This window comes from Protopterus annectens, chromosome 8.part0 (genome assembly GCF_019279795.1).
Source record: "Protopterus annectens isolate FY-2018-M chromosome 8.part0, PAN1.0, whole genome shotgun sequence".
Classification (NCBI taxonomy): domain Eukaryota; kingdom Metazoa; phylum Chordata; order Ceratodontiformes; family Protopteridae; genus Protopterus; species Protopterus annectens.
In genome coordinates, this window is record NC_056741.1 from 825352096 (window position 1) to 825372879 (window position 20784).

The following is a 20784-nucleotide window of genomic DNA, read 5'->3' on the forward strand; positions in this document are numbered from 1 at the left end:
CAAAGTTGAAAAGTAGTGAATTTCTTTCACTAGTCATGATTTTTATTCATGTATCATTGGATGAAAAGGTTGCATAAAAAGGCACTAAAATGCATTTCAGAGTATCATGTCTTCTGGGGATCTTGTGGCCTCCAGATACCAGCTTAATTCAATTACTTACACCACAGTTATTACCTTGTAGCTTTGGCAAATTAGCATGTGTTGAATGGATGCAGAAAAAAGCTGCAGAATAGGACAAAATATGAGAAAAGGCAAGCAATAAAATCCAGATGGTATGTGGAGGATAGGCTGGGGGAAGCTGAGGAGGGACACTGAGGGATGTCAGTTGGGGGTGTGGGGTGGAGGCACTATGGAGCTCTTTGTGTAGGTAGCAATTATAATTAAGGTTGGTCCTGTTCAGTCATATTGTATTTCTGTTTGCCAGCCTGCAACACCCAAGAGATTGTTTGGGATAGGCTGCAATGTAGTGATTACTTGTGCAAGGCATTTAAGGATATCTAGTCTTACATAATCTAAAATAGTCTAGTAGTCTGTGTGAGGATACTGTGGGATAGTTGGTTAGAGAGGATTATGGCATATGTAGGTGGAGGAGACTGGATAAGGAAACAGTTATGGCTTGGGCCCCCTATAAATATGTCCTAAATTGGGCCCATAGATGAGCCCACCCTGCTTATAACACCCTTAAATTACCTGCAGTTACATTGATAAAAGTAAATTTCACTGACCAAAAATAAGAATGCTTACCTCTTTTAATTTCTCAAAATCTTTTGGGTTTCTAATACCATGACAGGAATGGACCCCATTCCTAAGTCAAAGTGTGATTAAATTTCATGAAATTAGTATTGTTTCAATCTTTGATGTCAGTCAGAAGTGCTCTTCGCAGCACCCACAATGTGCCCAGTAATGACTCTTTCTGCAGTTCGAATGGAGTCACATGTATCGGTAGCATATCTAAATACGATTGTAGATTCTTTTTTTATAAGACCCATTGCTCCTACTACTATTGAAGCTGTCTGGGTATCTTTCTTCCACATTGCTCTCATTTCTGCCTGCAAATCCTGATATTTTATGACTTTGTGTCTCTCTGTTTGCAAGACAATGGGTGTAGCGATTTCAATGATCAATGCTTCTTTTGTCGTCTTCCCATGGACCACTATATCTGGTTTTCTCACATCTATCTGTTGGCAGTGGGTGATCCCATATGATGTAGACTTCATCGTTTTCTATGATACATTGTGGCTCATGTTTACAGTGTGTTTCAGCTACTTCAGTATTATAATGTTTGCACGATCCCTCAGGCCAGGAATATATAATCTTGGTATGCACTGATTTTTATAAATCATTTCATGAACATGAAGCATCCTTCTTGTTTTCCTGTCTAATCTATCCAACACCTTTTATGGCCAGTCAATCACTCCAACATTGTAAGTTAAGACAGGAAGAACAAATTCGTTTATAGCCTGAACTTTGTTCCTAGATGTCAACGCTATTTTCAGGATTAATTTAAGTCTTCTAAAATATTCCCTACTGAGTTTTTTTCACATTTGTTCATGTTTTATTGTTGATCCTTAATCAGTTCCCAAATATTTATACACTCCCTCATGCTCAAATTCTTTTATATCACATTCTTGTCCCAAACTGATGTTTTCTTAGTGCTGCAGCTTTCCGGCTTTAAAGGTTGCTTTTGCACATTTGTCAAGCCCAAATAACATTCTTATATCATCTGAAAAAGTTTCGACAACTCGCAGTTGTGTTTTCAGTTCCTCATCTGATGAACTATAGAGTTTTAAATCACCCTGTTGTGTTGTTATCTGAGTTAAATTTTCTACACTAAATCCTTCACCTTGCAGGTAATTCATAACCTCAGTTTCTATTTCTTTTACTTCTCCATTACTAACCCTCTTTTCTACTTTTCCTCTTTGTTTTCTTATTTTTTGTATTGTAAAATCTTCCATATCCAGATGTCTTTACCTGTATTTCTCTTTAAATATCTTTGGTGCTGATCTTTTTGCATTGATTAATTTTGCTTTCACCTTTGCATAAATATTGCACCATATTAAATCTCTTTTTCTTTCCCATGTCCATATTTCTTCTTCGGATGTCTCCTGCTTCTCTTGTTTCTCCTTACTTTGGGGACTAGTTCTTCCATCATGCTGTGATATAATTTGTGTTATACTTTCTACACTGATTTGTTCACTTTGTAAATATTCCATAACTTCAGCTTCTGTTTTTTTTTAACTTCTACCTGACTATCTTTTGTTCTGCATTCCCTCTTTATGATCATATTTCTTTTGTTGTAAAATTTTCCATATCTGGATGCCTTTGCCTATATTTCTCTTTGAATATCTTTGGGGCTGCCTTTTTTGTGTTGATTAATTTGGCTTTCTCCTTTGCATAAGTATTGCACCATATCAGATCTCTCTTTATTTCCCATGTCCATGTTTCTTTTTTATACCCTTGAAACATTTCTTAATGTTGTTCTTTAAATTCTCAAAATAATCTCTCAGTGCTTACCAGTTTGTGGTGTGTCATGTCACAGAATAATTAATTGCCTGGAATATAGTTATACTTTAGCTCTTAATGTGTCCATTCTAGCACTTTACTGACCTCAGTGAGACATTCTTAGGATGTAAAACTGGTCATTTACTAGCATTAAAAACTACAGAAAATTGTATGTCTGGTATGTGTCATATAGACTGAGACAAATTCCTTTCTGAAACACTGTAAGACTTTCAAAGTTGAAAGATGATGAGACCCCAAATACTAAACCATGATTATAAAGTGTTTATGTCTATAGTGGCTAAAATAATGGCAAAAGTGATACCAAAATTGATAGATATGGATCATTGTGGTCTTGTGAAGGGGAGGCAAACATTTGACAATATTAACAGAACATTGATGATCCAGGGGGAAGCAGAATGTAAGAAAGTACCTCTTTTATTGGTGGGTCTTGATGCAGAGAAAGCATTTGACAGAGTAGACTGGGACTTCATGAGCAGGGCAATGGAAGCATTTGCTTTCCCTGATACAATTATAAGGTAGATTAGAAGAATATATGAGGGATCGGAGGCATGAATTAAATTGGGTGGGGTCCTCTCCAATAATTTCTGCTTGAGTAGAGGAACTAGGCAGGGTTTTCTGTTTTACTTTTTGTTGTTTGCATTATATTTAGAACCATTGGCAAAGAAAATAAGGGACTCAGAAATTCAAGGATATAATTGGTATGGTAGTCAGGAAATGCTGGTTTTATTTGCATATGGTATTATTTTATACATGACAGAACCATAAACAGGCATTACAGTGTTGTGGAACATTTTAAGGCAGTTTCAGATCTTCTTGGGATACAAAATTAATGAAGCTAAAAGAAAGCCAATAGCAGTACATGATGTACCCACACATGAATTGGTGCAACAACATTCATATTTATGGGATCATGATAAAATGAAGTATTTAGGAGTATGGATTAGAAATGACTCTGTGGTGGCAGCTAATGATATGTGGGAAGATACTAAACAGAAGACAATACAAAAACTGAGAAACTGGAAGTTTGTTATATGGATATGGATCTGAATGCTAAGATTCAAGCCATTAAAATGTTTTTAGTCCCTTTAGTCTTATACACAGGTCAGGCATACTTTTATCAACCAGAGGAGAAGTTGTGCATAGCAATTAAAAAAGAGTTGAAGGATTTTATCTGGGAAGGGAAAACAGCAAGGGCCATGTGGGATAAGCTTATTCTACCAATAGAACAAGGCGGACTAGGATTATGTAATTTGAGGGGGTATTTTTGAGCAACACAGTTGAGGCTCTTATATGTAGCACAAGTAGAAAAGTATAATTCAAAGTGAAAAGGAATGATGCTGACACAGGGAAGAAGCTCAAGAAATAAAGAGAGATTGGGATTTTGGAGGCAGAGTCTTAAGGAGAACAACTAAAATCACACAGAGTATTATATTAATAAAATAGCAGGGAGCATTTTAAGAACCAAACCAGCACGAGAATGGAGAAAAGAGATTTTGCCAATAGGGATGACTCTGGTCAGGGATACAGATAATAGGCAACAGGGGGTGGAATTTATTGGAGAAAACTGGCAAAGGAACCAAGGTAGTGGGAGAAAATAACTATGTAGGGAAAGGTAATAGAATGGGAAGAGGCCACGAATTTATTTGGATTGCAGGTTAGAGACTGCCTTCCATATCAAGGACTGATATCAGAGCATAGACAAAGAGAAATAAATAGGGGGCTCCTAAATGAAAGACCAGCACTGGTAGAGTTTTTCAATAGAATCTAGAACAGAAGCTGCCATTAAAAAAGGAATAATTAGTAAAGCATATAAAATATTGCGTGATAATTATAAGACTCAATCAGAGGATCATAGAAAGGATTGGGAAGAGAGATTGGATAAGCAATTCAGAAAGAGACAATAGGTGGATATATGTATATCTCCAAAATATGCAACAAAGTCTAGAAGATTAGAATCTTTGCCTGGAAGTCTTTACATAGGTATTTTATACCTCAAGTAGACTCCAAAGAATTTTTCCTCAGGTAGATAGCAAATGCTGGAGGTGTGAAAGGCAAGAAAGAGATAGCTGAGAACATATTTTTTGGGAGTGTAGTGAGGTGGCAGACTTTAGGGATTCCCTACAGACCGCTCTGTCAGAGATGCTGGGTGAGCAGATTGCACTGACTGGGAGACTATTTTTTTTAGTTATGCTACATAATAGGAATTGCCTAGAGATAGTAAAGCCTTAATGAGTCTAATTATGGTAGCTGCCAAAAGCCAATTACTAGAAAATAGAAATCAAAGTCTAGAACAACTTTACTAGAAGTAGTGAATATGGTAACAGAGATAAAACAACTGGCATTGGGATCTTTAGAATAGGGAAGGACCAAACTACACAGGAAAAATGGGAATGGTGGGAACAATATATGCAGAGCAGGAACAAGGTTTATGAGGCAGGATTTGCATGAGACATATAATGTATGACAATGACTGGATGGTTTATAAGTGATGTATAATGTTCGCAGCTACAGTTGTCTTAGTGGTGTCTATGATGTAAACTATTTGCAACTAAAGTGGTATCCTTTTGTATGTTTTTCATTTATATAAATGTAAGACTGCCTTTGTCATATGTGCAAATTTAATAAAGATGTTTGAAGGAAAAAAAAGATGATGAGACCTTCATGGTCTATTACAGAGAAAAATGGAAACTGATTTATTTTATTTATTTATTTTTTGCTATTTTTTATTTTGTTTATCTTTGTTGACTGGGAAAGTCCGACTAGGATAGCTACCTTTTTCAGTGGGGGCCCAAGGAGAAAAGCGCCAATATTCACATACAAAAATAAGATGAAATATATTTTCATTTTCCACATTGTATATAATATTTTCATCTTGATTACATATACATTTTTGCATACATAATTACCTGTAAACAGATGATTAATGCTAACCTTGCACCATATGACTTCTGACTATAAGAAGAAGAGAAAATAAGAGACAACCTGTGTGTTTGTATAAATGCAAAGAAAAACAAAGGAAGACAAAGACTGACATTTGGGTTGAAATTAGTAAGTAATGGTATAACAAGAGGGAGCGAGGGCTAAGAATAAGTAGGTAGTTAAGAAATATAATCGGTTAAATGTTTACAGGAGCAAATAGAAGAGAAAGAGTAATCATTATATGGGAATTAAATACAGAGCAGAGTACTGGATTCTCAAGAAAATCAATCAGTGAAGCTGCCTTTAGAAGTGAGATGAGCATATTAAGGCGATTTTACAGAGGTTGCCACAAGCAAAGTGTATTTCGTACCAGTGTATCTGGTGGTAAAGAGAAATAGCAGGGACTACTATGTTAGCAAGTATATTGACTTTTACATAACACTTTTTTTTTTTCTAGGGACTAACATGGACAGTAACACAAGTGTATTTTTAAGACTTTCCACCTCGTATAAGTTGTTCCTGTTAGAAATAATGCTGCTTCAGCAATACATTCTACAAGTGCTTATTTGCAGGATATGCTGTTGTTAGATAAGTAACTATTGGGAGGAAGAAAAATTGTATTGATTTAGTTTTAGTGGGAGGGGCTGGAGCCATCTAGTAGTGTGCACACAGTAAGATAGCTGGATACAGTAAATAGAGAGTACATCAGTAGCTTGTGAGTATGAGTTGAAACATTAATGGTGCTTTAAATGTGCTTTTCTGTTGGAGTTGGGGTCTTTGGTGTAGATGACTGGTTTCATGGAGTATATTGGCAATGTTTCCAGGAAGGCGGATGGCGAAGCACAATGTAAATATTTAGCTCTACTGTCTACAGCTGAAATAGAAGAAAACAACCAGCATAAAATGTAGTTAGCAGAGGAAGGGAGAAGCATTAAACTAAAACTGTGCTGAATACTGTAGAGATGTGTAGAGGTTAAGAAAATCCACATAAAAGTATCCCTACCTTCACCCCTGTTCCCTGAAGTCTGTTGGCAAATAAAAGAAGGTGGGACTTAAATGTCTGACTGAAAATGATTGGGTAGATTATAAGTGATGTATAATGTTTGCAGCTGGGAGTGTGTCAGTATGGTGTGTGATGTAAAATGCTTACAACTAGGATTGTGTCGGTGTGGTTTGTTTTCATTTATATAACTGTATGATTGCCTGTGTAGTAAGTGACAGTTTAATAAAGATGTTTCTTGTTTTAAAAAAGGGCAGGAATTGAATAATTTATGTAATGTTACTTAGGTTATATGATATATAGCAATATATGTGAAGTATAATGTTTGCAAACATGAACTTGTTAATGCAGTTTGATTACTTTTATATAAATATAAATTTACCTATGTCACAAGTGATAATTCAATAAAGGCATTTAAAAAAAGAAGCACCTCTGTAAGGACTTCAGAGTGTCTATGTGGAAAGAACTGGCTAGTGAAAAAAATTGCTAGTAGGTAAATGAGTGTGTACATTTTAGAAAGTAAAGCAGTTTAACCAGAATTTTGTAAGCAGAGTAATTTAACCCAGAATTATGTATGCTACAAAACACACTTTTGTCAGTACTATCAGTTCTAGGCAGTATTTCCTGTCTCACAGTTAGCTATATATGATACAATACTAAGCACAGTCTGTTTTCTGAAATACTCACAGAAAATATTTCTATAACAGTATAAAACCAATAAAGAATGACATATAGATTCCTGTGCATTGTACTATAACTGTAACTTGCAGAGGAGAGCTACACGAAGCAAGTAGTAATTTTAGGTAATTGTATACGAAGAGAGCAAGGGGAGAACAGTAAACACATTAAGTGGGAAGAATAATGCCTATCTTATATACTCAGTGCACTATAAAGAAAAATGTCCATGCAACAAAATTAAAATATGATTCACCAGTATCACATCTGAAAAGAAGCTATGCCTATCTGTATGTTTGGCAACAAGCAGGTTAATTAGGAATAGTAGCACCTGTCTTATATATTCAATGTGCTTTAAATGATTAACAGCACCATTAAAAACATGTTGTTCCCCAGCATAGCATCGGAAACAAGAAAAAATAAAAACAATGTAATTGCCTAACAGAATGTATGGCAGAATACAGCAAGTTTCAAAGCATTGTTTGTTCTCAGTAAATGCTGCTACATTTGTGCTAGGAAAAACATGCTGTTTTATCAAATAATTCTGCATATTACAGCCAATTTAGTGTCTCAAATGGATTATTTAATCAGTTTCTGTCTGTATTCAATGATAGATATGTAAAAGAGATTTCAGAGCTGAAAATATATATTTTTTAAAAACACCAGGAATAGACTAAGTTAAATAGACCCCTGTGGTCGCAGCAGAACATTTCTACACTTTGTAAACTTTCGACACGAGGAAAAACACCAATGTTGAAGTGTTATGCCACAAATCAACTTTTAACTTATTTTTAAGTATGCACACTACTGTAGGACGCTGTGGAGAGTCTGAAAACTGGAAATGAAAAAATTAAAAGTGTTTATTTGTTCTCTTGATGATCGGCTTGGCAGGCAGTGGGAACAAAATAAGAGCAAAAATAATAATCAGTTTATGGGTACTAAACTACATCTATGTGATATTAAATGAAGGAATGCTGTCTCTGGATTAAGACTGACTACTTTTGGGAATAGTGTTTTCCTTTGACACTTTGGAATTTGTTTATTTGCATTAATCCAAAAGCAAAAAAGCGGGAGAGTGAGAGACAGACAGTAAGTGAAAGACAGCAGAACTTTCCTTCTCAGCAGATGACATCATTACAGTTCAGCTGTACCCTGTGCCTGTCACCATACATACATACATTAATTCGTTATTTAGTTAAACTGGGATGTCTAATCTGTCAGTCTGCACTCATCTTATCGAAACCCATGTGTATAAATTGCATTGAGGTATCTGATGTCTCATTGTCAGTCTTCCTAATACTGCTAGCAGATGCCCATCTGCCATAAATTACATCCTAAACTAAATGAAGATCTTATCTTCATCTTCCAGAAATACAAATCTTCCATCATTTGTCTTCTTCCAATAGTGACACCAGAAATGGCAACACCACTAATGATGAAATGCCACACACGAAGAGTGGTGGTTGTCAGTTCTGCTAGTGTTCATGCCCTAAAGTAAAGGCAAAATACCCTTACTAAAATATTTAACCTGAAATTACACTGTACAACATTTCTTTCTACAACTCCCTGCCCATCCAAACACATCAAAGCTGCCATTTGAAGTTCACAGGTTTGCCACCATCTCTGTTTTTACTGTTTAGAACTCATCTACAGAGAGACAGAGAGACATAAATGTTTGGGGTTCACTACAGTCAATCAAGTCCCAAGTGCTTAAAAAACAGTGTCTCAAAGCCAAGCAGTTGAGTGCATTGTAGCTCGGCTACACTGCTTCTTTTATTTTATATTTATTTATTTATTTGGGCAAGCAGCCATGGGGTGCAAGCAGTGTTCATGCTCAAATCTGAATATGAGTTGGATAAGCAGCTGTGGGGATGGAGTGGTGGGTTAGGATTAGGAAGCAAGAGGGGGATTTTAAGGTTAGGGAGCAGGAAAGTTTTTGGCTTAGGAAGCAGGAAGGTAATTTTAGGTTTATGGTATGACTGAGGAATTTAGATTTAATGAGGAGTGGTTGGAGTTTTAGATTTACGAAGCAGGAAGGGAGTTTTAGGGTTAGAGAACAATTGGGGAATTTAGGTTTAGGGAGGGCGGTTGTTGTTTTAGATTTAGAGAGTGATCGAGGACTTTAGGTTTAGGTTGGGAGAGTGGAGGTTTAGGGTACAGGATGGAGGAGTTGGGTTGGGAACTGGGTGGGATATTTAGGCTTAGGGTTTAGGTTCTGGAAGGCTATGTAGTTTATAGGACTGGGTGTTTGGAGGACTATGTAGGAAAAGGAGATTGGGCTAGTGGTAGTCAGAGCACTTGTTTTTTCAAGCAAATGGCAGTGAGCAGGTGCACCATCAACTAGTAGCACATGAACACTTGTAATAGACCCAAATGCTTGTGTTATTCTTATAGAAATTTCAGTCTAGTTTGAGTCTATAGGACTTTCTAGAAACAGCCATAAATCAACACTTTCTTGTTATTTTAAACCTTGATTTTTTTAACATGGCATCTATGGGCAATGTATCATAAGTTAAGTACTACCATTGTTCATCTCTGTCTAGAATTTAATTTTGGTAATAAATACAAAATAAATTATTAAACTTAAAATGCACACAATAATAAAATCATAGTTCATGAAGAGGGATGTAAAGATGAGCAAGTTAAAAATTAAAGGATATAAACATTTAAAATTACCAAAGTTATGACTTTGCATTCAGTTTGACAAGTGAAATACTTTAACAACTTACACTATTATTCAAAAAATTCACAGCATGTTTTTCTTTCCTTTACAGAATGAATAGTGTCATGTTTCACACTATGATCAAATTTGATTTAGTCCAAAAGGAATGTGATTATACACAGTAATTTTCAGAACAAAACATCAAAATTTTGTAACTCCTATTTATAAAATGAGCTTATAAAAATATGATGTCTAAAACATGGGATAATATAGGAAAATCAACAAAATTGTCACTCTGTGTTGTATTTATTTATTTATTTTATTTTATTTTACATTTGTTAACCGGAAAAGAACGACTGGATACAAATCCGTTTTCAGTGAAGGCCCGGGGAGAAAAGCTCCAAATAATAAGTAAATAAGGCATACAAAAAATAAGGCAAATATATAACATCAGTATACATATAACAAGATATGGAATACAATCAAAATCAGTACAGCTTGAACATGCATTAAGTTGCAGCTATACATCAAAATTTACATATATTGAAATAATGACATTGTTAATTTTCAGTTTTCATTATTGAATCCAAAACTCACATTTCATTAAAACATTAGACACTTTCACTGCATCTCATGAATTTAACAGTTCAAAACCAAACATTTTCCAATTTGGACACCAAATGTACTGCAGTGGGGAAACAGCATACTAGAAGACTTGAAGAGATTTTTTCCACCTTGCTAGAGAAAAAGAATCCGATATCAGTCCACAAAGCAGGCAACCTGCAAAAAGAGAAAATAATTAACAGCAGACTGACTGTTTTACTTTGCTTGTAGAGTAAGGAATAGATGGCATAGGTGAGGTTCCTAGTGATGGCTGGAGTTGCAGGTAAGCAGACTTCTGATTTTGTAATTATTAAGTAATACATTTGTCCCTTTCTTCTCATCACATTGTAGTGACAAACTTTCAAGATAAAGCCTAAAATCCAATTACAAGAGTTCAGTGGAAGGGAAGGTGTGCTGTGTTGTGTCTGTAGCACATACATCTGCATGGACAGCATCGAGTGCATCAGTTAAAGGCTCCACATTTGTGATAAGTATTAAGTTCTACGCTGGTCTTAAGAATAAACATTTGCACAGTTCCTAATGCTCATACCCTTCCAGGAAGATATTCAGTAGGCAAGGGAGCCCGCAGGATTTTTTGCAGGGGGGGTGCAAACCCAGAGCCCCGCCCACACAGCTGCCCCGCCCACACAGCCCCGTCCTCTCAGCCATTCCAGTGTCCCATTACTTGGCTATTTCTCCCCATTTGCCATGGACACTGTTCAAATCTCTCAGTGTGCATACTGTTTTATGCTTTACTTCCACAATGATTACAGATATTTGGATTTCATTTACAACTTTTATTTCAAATTTTATAGCACAAACACTGATAGACATTTACTAAACCTAAACAAAGCAATAGTCTTACAGTGAAAACAGACTTAGCATTAAAACGTCTCTAACTTTGAAACCCACATTCACTGAAACAGCATTGAAACCCACATTCAAAGAAAATGCATCTGGCCAGTGGCGGGGTAAGTTTACCTTTGGGCTGTTTTCAAATCATAGGCTCCTTGCACACATTTTTAGAACCATGCAAAAGTTCTTTGATTCGCCTTCCTGTCTGTATTAATTATACTATATAATAATTGAATTATATCCCTTGTATAATACAGCACCACTTGTTACAGTGTAATTTAAATTTATAGTTCTGAACATTTTTCCTTTAAGCAATGAAACAAATCATATGAACCAATAATGACAACCTGCCCAATTCAGAGCATTTCAACCATAAAGGGCCACTCAAACTTGTCATACAATCCACCAATATCAATCAAGATGGAGAATCTATGCAGAAGTAAAAGTTGTCTGAATAATTCCACATTAAAGAGATCTGACACCAATGAAGAGGTTGTTGCTAGAAAACAACTTTATATTTCATTGTTTCATTTACAAATGTAGTGCCTGTTGCCCTTGAAGAATAAATTGTCTATGTTACACTAAAAGAAATGGTAAGCTAGTATATTGCAATAGAGAAAAACAGGTTCATAGTTATTAGGTGTCTCATCCAGAGGAGAACATACTAAAGACTGCACTTGTTAGAGTGTGTTTTAAAATTTATATTTTTGAACATTTTTCCAGTAAGCAGTGAAACAAAACATATGAACCAGTAATGACAACCTGCCCAGTTCAGAACATCTCAACCATAAAAGGCCACACAAACTTCTGTCATCACAATCCACCAATATTGGTCAGTATGCATAATCTCTTCAAAAGTAAGTCATCTAAATAATTCGACATTAAAAATATCTCAAAACTAATGAAGAGATTGTTGCTATAAAACAACTTCTATTTCAGTGTTTCATCTACAAATTCAGTGTCTGTTGCCCTTGAAGAATAAATTGCCTATGTTACATTAAAAGAAATGGTAACCTGGTGTATTACAATAGGGAATGGGTGATAATCTGAAAAAGAAGTTCAAGGTTACTAGGGGTCTCATCCAACAGAGGGGATACTAAGGACTGCAGTACCCTACCCCTTTAAAATACAAATTTACATGCTGTGGGAGTAGAAGCTAAAGCCCTCTGTATCAAGACGCAAGTTTGCAACCTGCTGTGCTACTAACAGTGCTTTAAAATTCTATATAATAATAGTGATAACATTTGCTAAACAAAACAGTTGCACATTTTAAACAGACTTAGCAAGAGCAGCAGTAAACTTCTCTTCCCTTGAAGCTCACAATTCATTGAAAATGCACTTAAAAATAAATTCTACCAGCTAACTCTAGGTCATTTCACTCTCTCTCACACACACACACACACACACACACACACACACACACACACACACACACAGCAGTGCAAAGCCTCTGTGTGGCATTGTTTTTTTAGCAACTGAAACATGATGTGAAAACACTGACCCTCATCTGGGAATTGAAACCTGGCTCACCTGAATTCTGTGCAATCGTCTGATAGTAGGAAGAATCCACTTAGGTTATTTTATAGACAAGGGTTAGTGTTTTCTTTTTCACCTCTCAGTTGCTATAAAGTAATGTAATGCAGAGGATATGTACAGTACATCATGTAGATGAAGGTACTTTGAAATAAACATGCATACCAGTGAGACACATGTATATAATTAAATTTACCATAGCACTCACTGTTGAAAATCAGTAAATTAATACAATCTGCAAGACAGAGACAGAAATAATATTGAGTTTTTAAAAAAAAACTATAATTTTAATACAACTGTTAGGATATATGTACATTACTTGTCAACTCCTTCAGATATAATTTTGTACTGTGATTTCAAAAGATAAAAGCATTAACTTTTTCTGTAATAGTATCAACAACCACCCAAAAAAACACACACAAAGAAAAATGCATCTAGAAATAAGATGATTATCCAGCAGCATATTATAATCATAGCATTCTCTTTCATTTATTCTCTTATTCTCTCTTTCATATCGGCTCTCTCCTCCTGATTCTCCCCTCTCTCGAATCCTCTCTGTCTACCTCTGTCATTCATTCTCTCTCTCTTGTATGTTGTCCCTCTCTCATTCATTCTTGCACCTTCTGTTCCTTTTATCCTCTCTCTCTCCCTCTCTTATTCATTCTCTCTTCTTCTCTCATTAATTGTCTTCCTCTCTGTCTCTCGTATCTTCTCTCTCATCCATCCTCTCCCTCTCTCATTCATTTTATCACTCTCCCTCCCTCTCTCATTCATTCTCACTTTATCTCTGGTATCCTCTCTCTCTAAATCATTCTCTATCTCTCCTGTATCCTCTCCTTCCCTCATTCATTCATGTATCCTTTTTCTCCCTCTCTCTTTCATGTTCTCCCTTTCTCCTGCTCTCATTCATTTACTCACAAACAAAAAGTTACAAGCACTCGCAACACTAAAATAATCCAGCAACAATTTACAGCAGAATAAATAATCTTAGGGCCCTTTAAGCAGAAGACTAAATGGTCAGCTAAAACAAATAAAATATAGCAAGGACTGTAAAAACAGCTCTGACCAGCAAAATGGTACAGTTTGGTAGCCTAAGGCAATCAACAGAAGTTCAAACAATGGAGGGGATAGCTCTGCATTTGCAACTTATTCCAAGAACCAACTAATTAAAACAGATGCAGAAAATTAATGTCCAACTATTGCAGCACACCCCATTCCATTGCAATTTACTTTGGAAACTGAAAATGGCAGTGTTCTTTTCTTTGCTGGCTGAACTCCCCCAATTTACAGAAAAACAATCTGATCACTGAGGCCACTACTACAATGATACCCAAAGCAAAAGCATTACTTGAAGTAAGCTGAAGCTGAAGGACTTAACGTGCACCTGAAGCCATAATCTAAGAAGATGCTTGACAATAGGCAGAATGACTGCAAACGTCTTCAAGAAAATCCATATGTCAGGCAACAGAAAAGTGTTAAAACAGTGCCTATGGCTCAAATGGCATCCAATAGCTTACTTGAAGAAAAAAAAAGAAACTGTTAGTTCGCGGGCCAAGCAGAAGAAAAGAAGAATTAAACCGAGAACATCCTCGTACGATCTGACAAACCAGTGTGGATCTCTAACAGTGATCCTTGCATACATTCCCCACCACAAAAACACAGAAAAATACCTTTCAACATTTCAAATGTAAATATAAAAAATAAAAAAATAAAAATACTGCTTCAATTGTTCCCCATTTTTAAGCGCAACTGTAGAACTTTTATTGTTGCCTGATCCCAGCTTCCTGTAAGCTCACTTGATTACCCTGACAAGTTCAACCAAATAAACGTGAACAGTGCCCACCCTTCCTTGCTTAAGGAGCCAGCGATGGCAGAAATCAGACAGTAACTTGGTTTGACACTGACACAGCTACATACTACAAGACACTAGAGCCAAGGTGGGAGGCTACTGACACTTGTCTCAAGTGTGCTGCTTTCACGTTTGGCACCAAGCTTAAAGCTGATATTGATTTAAAAAAAAAAAATACCAGGAGCTTCTTTCTTGTGACTGTGATCAAGTTAACATACTTTAAATGCTGTAAACACCACCACCACATGAATCCAATAATGCAAGCTAAAAGCAGTCTTTCTGGTCACAAAAATCTTTCTTTTAATCTCCATACTACCACTATTAATCTAGATAACTCTCCTCAACTGTCAATGGTCGGAAAAGGGAACTGAGGGCTGAGGCTCATCATGTGATTGCAACCTCCAATAGCATCTCCAGGCACCAAACCAACAAATGATGCAGCTTACACAAAAAAAAGAAAGAGTAAGTTGAAGTCGAAAAATGTACAGGTTTGCCAGTACATTTTTCGATTTCAACAAATCATCACAGATAACGTAAGAAAATCCAGGGAGGTGCAAGTGCACCCCCTTGCACCTGCCTGCGGGGCACCCTTGTCAGTAGACCTTAAACCACTCAGCCTGTGCTACCTGAGTCAACATTTCTGCATGTGGGACAGTAGTCAGTCCTGAGTAATGAGGAATGCAGACAGACAGACAGACACTATGGACTCAGTGCAGCAAACAAACACTAGAAAATATTGTTTTATTCCACCTTGGAGTTTGTTGGAATTAATTTTCTGCTATTTTAGAAAGTGCTTTTACCTCTACACAGGGATTACAGGATATATTAATCTAACTTTTCTTTACAAGTGAAAGTACTTATTCACAACATGTAGTTAAAATATGACCTAAGCTTAGTTATTCATTTTTTTGGGTGTTGGAATCAGACCTAGTAACTACATTCACTACAGTAAAATTTGAATTAGTTCTATAAGCAACACAAAAGTTATATGAATTGACAGTATGAATATCTGTAGTTCGAGGGAAAGGGGAACTATCTTTTTGGAGAAATCAGTGCATTTTTGGTTTTGTCCAAGAAAAAGCTTTCACAACTATTTAACGTAGCCTTTTAGTTGACTAAGTGGATATCCTTCCTGAGTAAAACATCCAGCAGGGGAGGCAAAAAGCATACTTCACGAATATGTGTCTTAAGTCACTTAAGGCACAAACAAGATTTCTTTAAGATCTCAGGTCCCTACAACACAGTTAATTCATACATTCATAGTTTCTCACTAAGCTTACAGCCAAGGAGACCAGCAAAAAGCTCAGCCCTGTTACCCAGTTCACTTGGGAGATTAAAAATGTCCCCAAGTGATTAGATTTTCCCCTGATATTCCAAGTAATAATTTACAGTCCTCTTAGCAGTCTTTCAGACTAGTTTTAAAGGGTGGTAGGAAATACTCTTCTGAAAGGGCAGTTTTTTGTTTAAAATCACATCAAGAAGCTTTGAGTTTTTACCTCTACACCATGCAGCCGCACCAAGACCCAGCTTTGCCATACTCCATATTCTTGGAACTGTACCGCGTACTGTGCTGTTCTCTTTTCTTAGCTACATAGTACTGTTTGTACATATTGACCATTTTTGTTTGCTGTTTCCATTCCTAAACTAGATATCAGCAAGCTTTCTGATAATAACCATCTCTGTATGCATTCATCAGTTTATTCTGTACACAATTCATCCTTTCAAAAGCCTTTGCAATGTCTATCCACAATTATGTTCTTAGACTAATTTTCTTTCTTCAGCTATAATTCCTGATATAGTTTTTATTAATGCAGTCCTGATATAGTTTTGGTAAGCTTTCTAGTACATGAATATAATTTATGTCTGCTGTATCTCACTTAGTTTACTGTTAAATGATTCTATAAGAGACCTACCAGACCTGGGACCTATGTAAACAGCAAAATGTCCTTCAATCACTGTATATCCACTATTGTAAGAAAGTCCTTTTTTCATTACATTATTTGTAAGGGTATGGTGTTCAGGTCCAAATATGTGATCATTCCACTGTATTCAGCAGTTATTAGACCAGTCATTGATTATAATAATCATTTTGACATGTACCTGTCCAAACACTTCATGCAACTTGAATGCCACAGAGTTTTCTCACTTATTAAATCAAGGATCTAATCATAAGACCATCTCAAAGCCTTGACCCTATTCTCAGTACCATATATGTTGTTGAGGGTTGACCTAAGCCCCGCAAACAAAGACTTAACACATCCTATTTTCCCAGAACCACTGCAAATCCAAAAGTCCAATGGTGGCATAAACACCTGCTCAAGAGATATAAATCTCTTTTGCAACATAAATAGAATATGTTGGAAGGTAGATATCTATTACAGAATACCACTTCTTTGGAACTGTCTTCCACTCCACATAAAGCAAAGTATTTATTGTACTCTATTCAAACATAATCTGCATAAATGTATGTGAAACTGCAAATTAATCTCTGGAAAAGCACACATGTCCCTTATGCAAAGGGTAACATGTAAATGTTCTGGCTATTCCTGGTTATTCATATTTGAATTATAAGGGCTGAAAAAAACTTCAGGGTCAATAGCTTGGTAAGAAACTATGCAACTATAAAGTGTTGACATTTTCCTGTTTTCATTTGTGCTGTTATCAGTAAAAACAAGTTTTATACTTTTACAGGAATATTTCCATATCAAATACAGTCAACAAATACACAGTTGCTGTTATCTTATTTCATCCTCGGGTTGAATGCAAGTGCTAGATTCCTTAATTCTTGTTGCCAATAAAACTAAAGGTATTATACTTTAACATGAGCGTCAACAAAAATCATCTATGGCTACAGAAGTGAAATATGTTTACAATGCTCTGAAGAATAACCAAGCATTCCCAAAATATGAATATTTTCTTCATATCTTGTGTATTTAATCTCACACTGCATTTTTAGTACACACACATACATGTGTATATATATATATATATATATATATATATATATATATATATATACGGATTCCCTTCACAAGCTCAAAGTTTCAAAACTTCAAACTGCAAATGGTCTAGACCATAAGATGGAAGTTTTGAAACTTCGAACATTTTGAATGGAGATTGCAGTGCAGAACAGGAAATTTACCATTTTTCTCACTGTTTCTCGGAGTTGGTATATTTATTTAGCAGGGGTGTGGGGGTGCAGGGGGAGCATGCCCCCTGCAAAAATGTAAAACTTTTTTTTTTTTGATCTTATGGTCTCAGCCATTTGCAGTTCAGAGTTTTGAAACTTTGAGCTTGAGAAGTAGATATATATCTATATCTATATATATTCTACTTGCTCAAACTCAGTAAACATAGTAGTCATTTATGGAGAAAGATAAAGGCCTTCACTCTGCAGACTATAAAACACTAAATCAATGCAATGCAGGACAATTAAAGTAATGCTAAAGCACTAAGCCATGGGCAATGATATTAAATAGAACTACATTGAAATTTATAAACAAGCAAATGCTTACTGTTATTAATTATTTTTTTTATTTATTTATTTTATTTTATTTTACAGTTGTTGACCGGGCTAGTCCAGCTGGATATATTTCCGTTTTCAGTAAAGGCCCGGAGAGAAAAGCTCCAAAAACACAGTATTATTTATATTATATGACAGGTTTTACAAATGCAGGTGTATTACAGATTTTAGCAATTCTTTACATTTCCTTACATTACTGCTTAAACAATCTTTCTACATGTCATATTTGGATAGTTATAAGAAGATATTTATAATGACATTAAATTAACATATAAAAGTACAGAAAAGCAACTAGATTAGTACAGGAATAGTGGTAGTTGCAAATCTTCAGCCAACATTTATAAGTATTTAATTTTTTCTCCCTCCCTTCTCTTCACTGTGTGTCCTGTGAGGTATTCTAATATGCAATATTTAATTCTTCATCACCTTACTTATATATGTATATCCCAATAACGTCTCAGAATTCTCCACAGCTTACACTAAGGGAGTTTGTGGATAAAAGTAGCTGACCCCAGCTGTTGTTCGATCACAGGTAAACAGTCACTAACCTGTCATAATATAACCTCATGTCATTCCAGTTACCCTTTCCAGTTTACTTGCTTCCTGTAGCTGCCCAATTTGCTTTGAAGTCACCAACTGCCACTGGTAGTAGCACTGGACTGGTTAGACAATTGAAATACTTTATGGTTAGATTACACTCTTTTCTTTATTTTGCAATTTTAGACATCTTAAACTGACCGGCATTCAATCTAAAATCTTGGAGAAATCCATCATGCATATTATCCAGAGTTATACAAAGGGACTTTTTTTGTGACAGACATGCAATGGAAACGGTTTGTTGGTCAGAGATCTTGTGGTTTGAATGTTGTGGCTTTCTTGGAAGAAGTAGTAGCAGTGCATGATGAAGGCTGACAATGTATGTTTCTTATCTTGGCCTCGCTATGTCATTTGCACTATTTCACATTAGGGAATAACTGATAAGTTAAAAACGCTGTCAATCCTTATTTAACTCAATGGGTAAAAAACTGGTTAAGCTACAGAAAAAGGCAAGTCAGATGTCACACTCCCTCCCTATTCTGCTGGGGGTTACAAGTGCTTCCCACATGGTTTGAACTAGGCCTCATTCATTTTGGACTTCTCTTCAAAGACATTAAGGTGGGAAATGGGATTTCATTCTTTGGATATACATATATATGCGTATATATATATATATATATATATATATATATATATTATATTTATATATATATATATATATATATATATATATATATATATATATACACACACACACACACACACACACACACACACACACACACACACACAGAGCTATACATGACTGCAAACTGGCTGACATTATATGCTTCATTAAAATATGCCCAAGTTTTCCAAGATAGTTTACAAACAAATACACACACATATATAAATAATAAATTCATAGGTCCATAGGAGGCAATCAGAAGCTCAGTTGTACAGTATCCTCATTAAGGATGCTATTCCTGTATGTCACAGGTGAGAATTTGCAGTCACTCATCCAGTCATCCAGACCAGTTTTAGAGATTGCTTGGGAAGTACTCTGCTTGTTATGTAAGGTCAGCCTATTCCAGAAAGAGGAGAAATGTTGGGTTAGGTACCTATCATGTCATTGTGTTTATGCTCTTTATGGTTTTGTTGATGTGGTAGTATAGGTTTCAGTCTCCAGAGACAGTGTTTGTTTACCACTGATTCTATTTAGGTGAAAGAGTTCAAAAAGTGCTGCGTCATTCATAGCACTGAAGTCTTAGCAGAGATCACCTCTCATGAACCTATACCACACTAGATAGAGGAGGGAAGCCTGCTAGCTGTTATCATTGGGAGTGGTAAGCACTAGGCAACCTATCTACCATATAAGGAGTGGTTTCTGGCCCAGAAATTGTAGTTACTGGCCATTTGGGCAGTTTTTACATCTCTCTCTCAATGTCCAGATTTAAAAACCCGCATTTGCACTTGTTTCCCCACCTTCCTGTAACTAGTCTAGTCCAGATACAGATTTGCTGTATCCGGGACTGTTTGTAAGCTCCTGAGCCCCCCCCCCCAAACCTTTCTGTGTTGGAGGGAAGCCTTCTAGCTTATCAGTAGGAGTGGTAAGCACTAGGTAACCTATCTACCAAATAAGGAGTGGTTCCGGCCCAGAAATTTTAGTTATTGGCTATTTGGGCAGGTTTTCCATTTCTCTCAACTCACTGATTTAAAAGCCCACATTTCATCTTGTTCCCCCTTTCCTGTAAGTAGTCTAGTCCAGATACAGATTTGCTGTATCCAGGACTGTTTGTGATTTCTTGAGGCCCCCAAGCCTTTCTGTGTTGGAGGGAAGCCGGATAGCTAATCAGTGGGAGTAGTAAGCACTAGGCAGTGGTGGATCATGATATCGGACTGCAGGACTGCAGCCTGCCCCAGCTGTGAACCACAATGGTACAGTCCTTGAGTCTTACATGTCCTCAGCTCAATGCAAAGTGAATCTGGACTGCTGCTTACCAGTCCGGATTCAGGAAGAAGGAAACAGGCTGCTGATTCCCCAGAAGTCTATGCAGTGCTAACTGCATAGACTGGAAGGGGATCAGACTGCAGAGTCAGCAGTCTAATGTTTGAAAGAGTCAAGA

The 20784-nt window shown here is 36.2% G+C and overlaps 1 protein-coding gene across 5 annotated transcripts in view; it reads left to right on the forward strand.

Annotated features, from left to right (window-relative positions):
- SYN1 (synapsin I) overlaps positions 1–20784 on the forward strand; it is a 2007545-nt gene that overhangs the window by 1436890 nt on the left and 549871 nt on the right. The window lies entirely within an intron of this gene.